This window comes from Somniosus microcephalus, chromosome 11 (assembly GCF_052327205.1).
Source record: "Somniosus microcephalus isolate GS21.2 chromosome 11, FLI_Smic_1.0, whole genome shotgun sequence".
In the NCBI taxonomy this organism is placed as follows: domain Eukaryota; kingdom Metazoa; phylum Chordata; class Chondrichthyes; order Squaliformes; family Somniosidae; genus Somniosus; species Somniosus microcephalus.
The window spans coordinates 24834984-24842014 of record NC_140997.1 but is presented as its reverse complement, the minus strand read 5'-3'; the positions used below and the strand labels follow the sequence as shown (position 1 = coordinate 24842014).

The 7031-nt window shown below is 48.2% G+C and overlaps 1 protein-coding gene across 1 annotated transcript in view; it reads right to left on the bottom strand.

The window, feature by feature from the left end:
• The window catches only part of gng13b (guanine nucleotide binding protein (G protein), gamma 13b), a 31885-nt gene extending 30677 nt beyond the window's left edge, over positions 1–1208 (bottom strand). Inside the window, exon 1 of the mRNA XM_086000381.1 lies at positions 897–1208. The gene's annotated coding sequence lies outside the window, so the exon portion shown is untranslated. The remainder of the gene's footprint in view (positions 1–896) is intronic.
• Between the last annotated feature and the right edge of the window lie 5823 nt (positions 1209–7031).

The following is a 7031-nucleotide window of genomic DNA, read 5'->3' as shown; positions in this document are numbered from 1 at the left end:
GTTGTGTGTTTGTGTGTGGGGTGAGGGTTGGTGTGTGAGGGGTGTGTGTGTGAGGGGTGTGCATGGGGGGTGGGGGAGTCTGGATGCTCTCCTGTGCCTATCAATTTCTGATCAATTTCACCACAGACACTGTCTGATCAGAGACGGGCAGTCGGTCAGTTTCACTCGGTGTCGTTTAGAAGGGCGCCTGGTCAATACATCAACTCCAACACAAATGGGAACCATTTTAAACACAACAAGATTAAATTGCCAATATTAAGCAATGCAGAGATTTTTTTGTTGCATTATTCGGCCCGGCTGGTTTAACTCTTGCAAGGGCCAGAATTTGCGGCTGATCTTATTTGGGAAATGCTGTCACAGGAACCACAAATGACTGAAGAGTAACCGCAATATCCGCGGAGAAAGAGAACAATACCGAATCCTTATTTCCGGCCAGCCACTTACCTCGCCCCCTCCCTTTCGATTTAAAAAAAAAACTCGAGGGAAATATTTGAAATATCTCAAAAAAATTCACAGGTCAGCGCCGGTGGCAACGGCTGTCCTGCTCACATCTTTATTTGGTATAAATTGCCCAGTAATGTTCGCTTTGAACAGACATGGCATCAACCTGCGAGGCTGGGTTGGGTACCATTGGGTAGCAGACGGCGAGAACTATATCATTCATTTGAAATGTACTCATTTGCTCAGCGCCAATACAGAGTTCCTCTTGTGTTCTATGTCGACATGTTAAAATCTATAGAAAATCACTGGACCTACCTTCAAGCAAGCTACAGGCTGAAATGCGACTCGCCGTTAAGTTTGCATCTCACAGCCAATCTGCAACATTCAATTGCGACATTTAAAACTGTCAAGATCACCAGCCCTTAATGTATTTTTACAAGAAATCGTGAACTCACCTCAGTGTCAAGGCACTTCGAACGGAAAGCTAATGCATCCAATAACGACTCCTTTATACCAGAGGGGAGGTTTGAGCAGAATATGTACAGGTGTTGCCCCTCTCCTTTTAGGAAATGGAAATCCTTAGTGTAATCTATTAATGTAACTAGCAATCCATTCGGAATGTGCTGTTCAGGAGCTGATGCCCTTTGGAGAGGATTTACAACAGCTGACTTCTCCCGGCTGTCCTCCTCTCCCCAAATGCCGCTGTGTGTGATAGTGGAGCTGGGAGGGAGAAGACGGTTTCCTGGTGTCTCATTAGAGGCTGTGTTGGGGGTGTGGGCTGGACTGTCGCTCCTGGTACCATAGCTACCTCCTCTTGGCAGCATCCACTGATTTAATTATATCCCTAAGGGCTATAGTAAGCTACACGCGAGTCTACAGAATGAAGAACGAGGGATTAAGCTGCAACGCGAGCATCCCATAACCGCAATGAATCAAGCTGGCGAAAGCGAAATACTGCGGATCGCTGGAAATCAGAAATATAAACAGAAAATGCTGGAAACGCTCAGCAGGCCAGGCAGCATCTGTGGAGAGAGAAACAGAGTTAACGTTTCAGGTCGATGACCCTTCGTCAGAACTGGAAAAAGTTAGAAATGTAACAGATTTTTAAGCAAGTGCAGGGGCTGGGAAAGTGGGGGGTGGGGGGGGGGGAAGAACAAAGGGGAAGGTCTGTGATAGGCTGGAAGGCAGGAGAAATTGCAAGGCAAAAGGAGATGGTAATGGGACAAGTTAAGAAACAAAAGATGAGTCTAGATGAGGTGTAAATGGCAATGCAGAATGATCAACAGCTGCCACGTGGAAATAAAAATAGGGGCCGAGGTTATGGTCTGAAATTGTTGAACTCGATGTTGAGTCCAGAAGGCTGTAAGTGCCTAATCGAAAGATGAGGTGCTGTTCCTCGAGCTTACGTTGAGCTTCATTGGAACAGTGTACGAGGCCGAGGACGGTGAGGTCCGAGTGGGAGTGGGGCGGAGAAATAAAGTGACAGGTGACCAGAAGCTCGGGGTCACCCTTACGGACTGAACGGAGGTGTTCCGCAAAGCGGTCACCCAATCTGCGTTTGGTCTCCCCAATGTAGAGGAGACCGCATCGTGAGCAGCGAATACAGTATACTAGATTGCAAGAAGTACAAGTAAATCGCTGTTTCACCTGGAAGGGGTGTTTGTGGCCCTGAACAATGGAAGGGAGGAGGTAAAAGGGCAGGTGATGCATTTCCTGTGCTTGCACAGGAAGATGCCATGGGAAGGGGAAGGGGTGTTGGGGGTGATTGAGGAGTGGATCAGGGTGTCGCGGAGGGAGCGATCCTGTCGGAATGCTGAAAGGGGAGGTGAGGGGAAGATGTGTTTGGTGGTGGGATCACGCTGGAGGTGGCGGAAATGGCAGAGGATGTCTGTTGAATGTGGAGGCTGGTGGGGTGAAAGGTGAGGACAAGGGGAACCCTATCGTGGTTCTGGGAGGGAGGGGAAGGGGTGAGAGCAGAAGTGCGGGAAATGGAATTGGACACGGTCGAGGGCCGTGTCAACCACGGTAGAGGGGAATCCTCGGTTGAGGAAAAAGGGAGACATGTCGGAAGCACTAGTATGGAAGGTGGCATCGTCAGAGCAGATGCGGCGGAGACGGAGAAACTGGGAGAATGGAATAGAGTCCTTAAGGAAGTGGGGTGGGAGGAAGTGTAGTCCAGGTAGCTGTGGGAGTCAGTGGGCTTGTAGTGAATGTTTGTCAATAACCTATCCCCAGAGATGGAGACGGAGAAGTCGAGGAAGGGAAGAGTCGGAGATGGACCATGTGAAGGTGAGGGAAAGGTGGCAATTGGAGGCAAAGTGAATGAAATTTTCTAGTTCAGGGTGAGAGCAGGAAATGGCAACAATACAGTCATCAGTGTACCGGAAAAGAGGTGAGGGAGGGGACCTGAGTAGGACCGGAACAAAGAATGTTCCACATATCCCACGAAAAGGCAGGCATAGCTAGGGCCCATGTGGGTTCCCATAGCAACACCTTTAATTTGGAGGAAATGAGTGGAGTCAAAGGAGAAGTTGTTCAATGTGAGAACAAGTTCAGCCAGGCGGAGGAGGGTAGTGGTGGATGGGGACTGATTGGGCCTCTGGTCAAGGAAGAAGCGGAGCGCCCTCAGGCCATCCTGGTGGGGGATGGAGGTGTAGAGGGATTGGACATCCATAGTGAAAAGGAGACGGTTGGGGCCAGGAAACTGGAAACTGTTAAAGTGGCGAAGGGCATCGGAAGAGTCGCAGACGTAGGTGGGAAGAGACTGGACAAGGGGAGAAAAGATAGAGTCGAGATAGGAAGAGATAAGTTCTGTGGGGCAAGAACAGGCAGAAACGATGGGTCTACCAGGGCAGTCCTGTTTGTGAATCTTGGGAAGGAGGTAGAAGCGGGCTGTGCGGGGTTGGGGGACTATGAGGTTGGCGGCCGTGGAGGGAAGATCTCCAGAAAGTTAGACTCATTTCATCTTGTGATTCTGGTGGTCCATGTGTCCTTTTGCCTGTGACTACCATATTCTATCTGTACACACAGAAATGCACTGGTAGAAGCAGATAAATGATACAGTTGTCGATTTAGTTGCGGGTTCCCACTGCAGTACATTAAAGGGTGTCTTTATTCTGCATTTGTCATTTCACTCCCACGGCTTTTAGCAAACTCTGCAGCTCTGCACTAACAGCATAATATTGACCCGGTTCTGTCCAGGCTGGGTGTTGGTGTTCGTTTATTAAATCAACAACTTGTATTTATATAGCGCCTTTAATGTAGTAAAACATCCCAAGGCGCTGCACAGGAGTATTATAAGACAAAGAAATTTGACACCGAACCACATAAGGATAAATTACAAATAAAAAGTAATATGATTATCACATAATTACATCCAGAAAGCCCTTTGCTTGTCACAAACAGTCACATGAGAAACCTTTGTTTATGCCAACCTTCGGAACTCAAGACTACAATTAAGCAATGTCCATTAGCCTCGTAAATAAATGAGAAGAAATTCATTTAAAAATGCTTAAACCCAGTACCCCCCTAAATCAATTTTCCTAGACTAGTTTAAGCAGTAAATAGGATAGGAAGCTTATCCTTCAGATGAAATGTTGAACTGACAATCTATCTGTTCAGGTAGAGAGAAGATGGTAGGTTTGCTACTCTGAAAGAGTGAGGTCAAATGGACTTCCGATTCTATTTCATTTTTTAAAGCTTAATTTACATCTGTCACTATCCCACATGCTGTTTAAAGAATGGATTATATTGGAGCTGGGCAGAAAACACAGCTTCACTGTATCAGTTTTTTTAATTTTATGTACATCTTTTCTTTTGTGAAAACAGCGACCCATGTTAGAGGATAGCCAGCTCCCCCTCCCCAGATTTTGTTAGGTAAGGGTATTAAGGGATATGGAACCAAGGCGGGTACATGGGGTGAAGATACAGATCAGCCATGATCTAATTGAATGGCAGAGGAGGCTCGAGGGGTTGAATGGCCTCCTGTTCCTAGGTTCCATCACCAACAGGCATCCACTGAAAAATAATGAGCTATTGTTCATGTGTGAAACCACACTGTAAATATTGGCAGTTTCTTCAACTCCAGGGAGAATCACAGCTGAGGTCAACCCTACCCTCACTGGACTCCCCTACAAGCACATTCTTCATCAGGGGGTCACTGGGTAGTTATGAGGATTGAAAACCATGGCTGATTTCCCACACATCAGGGTGGTGTGTGACTTGGAGGGGAACTTGGAGGTGGTGGTGTTCCCATGTGCCTGCTACCCTTGTCCTTCTAGGTGGAAGAGGTCGCAGGTTTGGGAGGTGCTGCCGAAGAAGCCTTGGCAAGTTGCTGCAGTGCATCTTGTAGATGGTACACACTGCAGCCACGGTACGTCGGTGTTGGAGGGACTGAATGTTTTAGGTGGTGGATGGGGTGCCAATCAAGTGGGCTACTTTGTCCTGGATGGTGTCGAGCTTCTTGAGTGTTGTTGGAGCTGCACTTATCCAGGCAAGTAGAGAGTATTCCATCACACTTCTGACTTGCATTACCATAGCGCCTTTCACGACCACCAGACTTACCAAAATGCTTTACAGTCAATGAAGCCAATTACCGCCCCATCAGTCTACTCTCAATCATCAGCAAAGTGATGGAAGGTGTCATCGACAGTGCTATCAAGTGGCACTTACTCACCAATAACCTGCTCACTGATGCACAGTTTGGGTTCTGCCAGGACCACTTGGCTCCAGACCTCATTACAGCCTTGATCCAAACATGGACATGGGAGCTGAATACCAGAGGTGAGGTGAGAGTGACTGCCCTTGACATCGAGGCAGCATTTGACTGAGTGTGGCATCAAGGAGCCCTAGTAAAACTGAAGTCAATGGGAATCGGGGGGAAAACTCTCCACTGGCTGGAGTCATACCTAGCACAAAGAAAGATGGTTGTGGTGGTTGGAGATCAATCTTCACAGCCCCAGGACATCGCTGCAGGAGTTCCTCAGGGCAGTGTCCTAGGCCCAACCATCTTCAGCTGCTTCATCAATGACCTTCCCTCCAACATAGTGTCAGAAATGGGGATGTTCGCTGATGACTGCACAGTGTTCAGTACCTGCATGCAACAAGACCTGGACAACCTTCAGGCTTGGGCTGGTATGTGGCAGGTAACATTCACGCCACACAAGTGCCAGGCAATGACTATCTCCAACAAGCGAGAGTCTAACCACTGCCCCATGACATTCAATGGCATTACCATCGCCGAATCCCCCACCATCAACATCCTGGGGGTCACCATTAACCAGAAACTTAACTGGGCCAGCCACATAAATACTGTGGCAACCAAAGCAGGTCAGAGGCTAGGTATTCTGCGGTGAGTGTCTCACCTCCTGACTCCCCAAAGCCTTTCCACCATCTACAAGGCACAAGTAAGGAGTGTGATGGAATACTCTCCACTTGCCTGGATAAGTGCAGCTCCAACAACACTCAAGAAGCTCAACACCATCCAGGACAAAGCAGCCCGCTTGATTGGCACCCCATCCACCACCTTAAACATTCACTCCCTCCAGCACCGACGTACCGTGGCTGCAGTGTGTACCATCTACTAGATGCCCTGCAGCAACTCGCCAAGGCTTCTTCGGCAGCACCTCCCAAACCTCAACCTCTACCATCTAGAGGGACAAGGGCAGCAGGCGCAAGGGAACACTACCACCTCCAAGTCACACATCATACTGACTTGGAAGTATATCGCCGTTCCTTCATCATCGCTGGGTCAAAATCCTGGAACTCCCTCACTAACAACACTGTGGGTGTACCTTCACCACACGGACTGCAGCGGTTCAAGAAGGCAGCTCACCACCACCTTCTCAAGGGCAATTAGGGATGGGCAATAATTGCTGGCCTTGCCAGCGACGCCCACATCCCATGAATGAATATTTTAAAAAGTACTTTTGAAGTGTAGTCACTGTTGTAATGTAGGAAATGCGGCAGCCAATTTACGCACAGCAAGCTCCCACAAACAGCAATGTGATAATGACCAGATAATCTGTTTTTGTGATGTTGATTGAGGGATAAATATTGGCCAGGTCACCGGGCAGATCTCCCCTGCTCTTCTTCGAAATAATGTCATGGGATCTTTTACGTCTACCTGAGAGAGCAGAGGGGGCCTCGGTTTAACGTCTCATCCAAAAGACGGCACCTCCAACAGTGCAGCACTCCCTCAGCACTGCACTGGAGTGTCAGCCTAGATTGTTGTGCTCAAGTCTCTGGAGTTGGGACTTGAACCCACAACCTTCTGACTCAGAGGCGAGAGGGCTACCCACAGAGCCACAGCTTTAGTATCAACCCAGCAGCCACCTCAGTTGAGATCTGATTGTGGATTGAAGCTAGGAACCTTCTGGTCAGTATGGCTCAGTCCCACACTGGGCAGTGCCAACTGGACTATCAGAGAGCGACAAACATTTCTATGTTTTTAGTTCATAATTTCGTGGGGATCAAATCATAATGTCAGCAATCCCGCTGTCCACAATTCAAACTAACAGGCGGTGATCTCCAGAACATTCTGTAGGTTATGAACAAAAAGTCTCAGAAAGTCAGAAAAGTTGAAAAAAAAA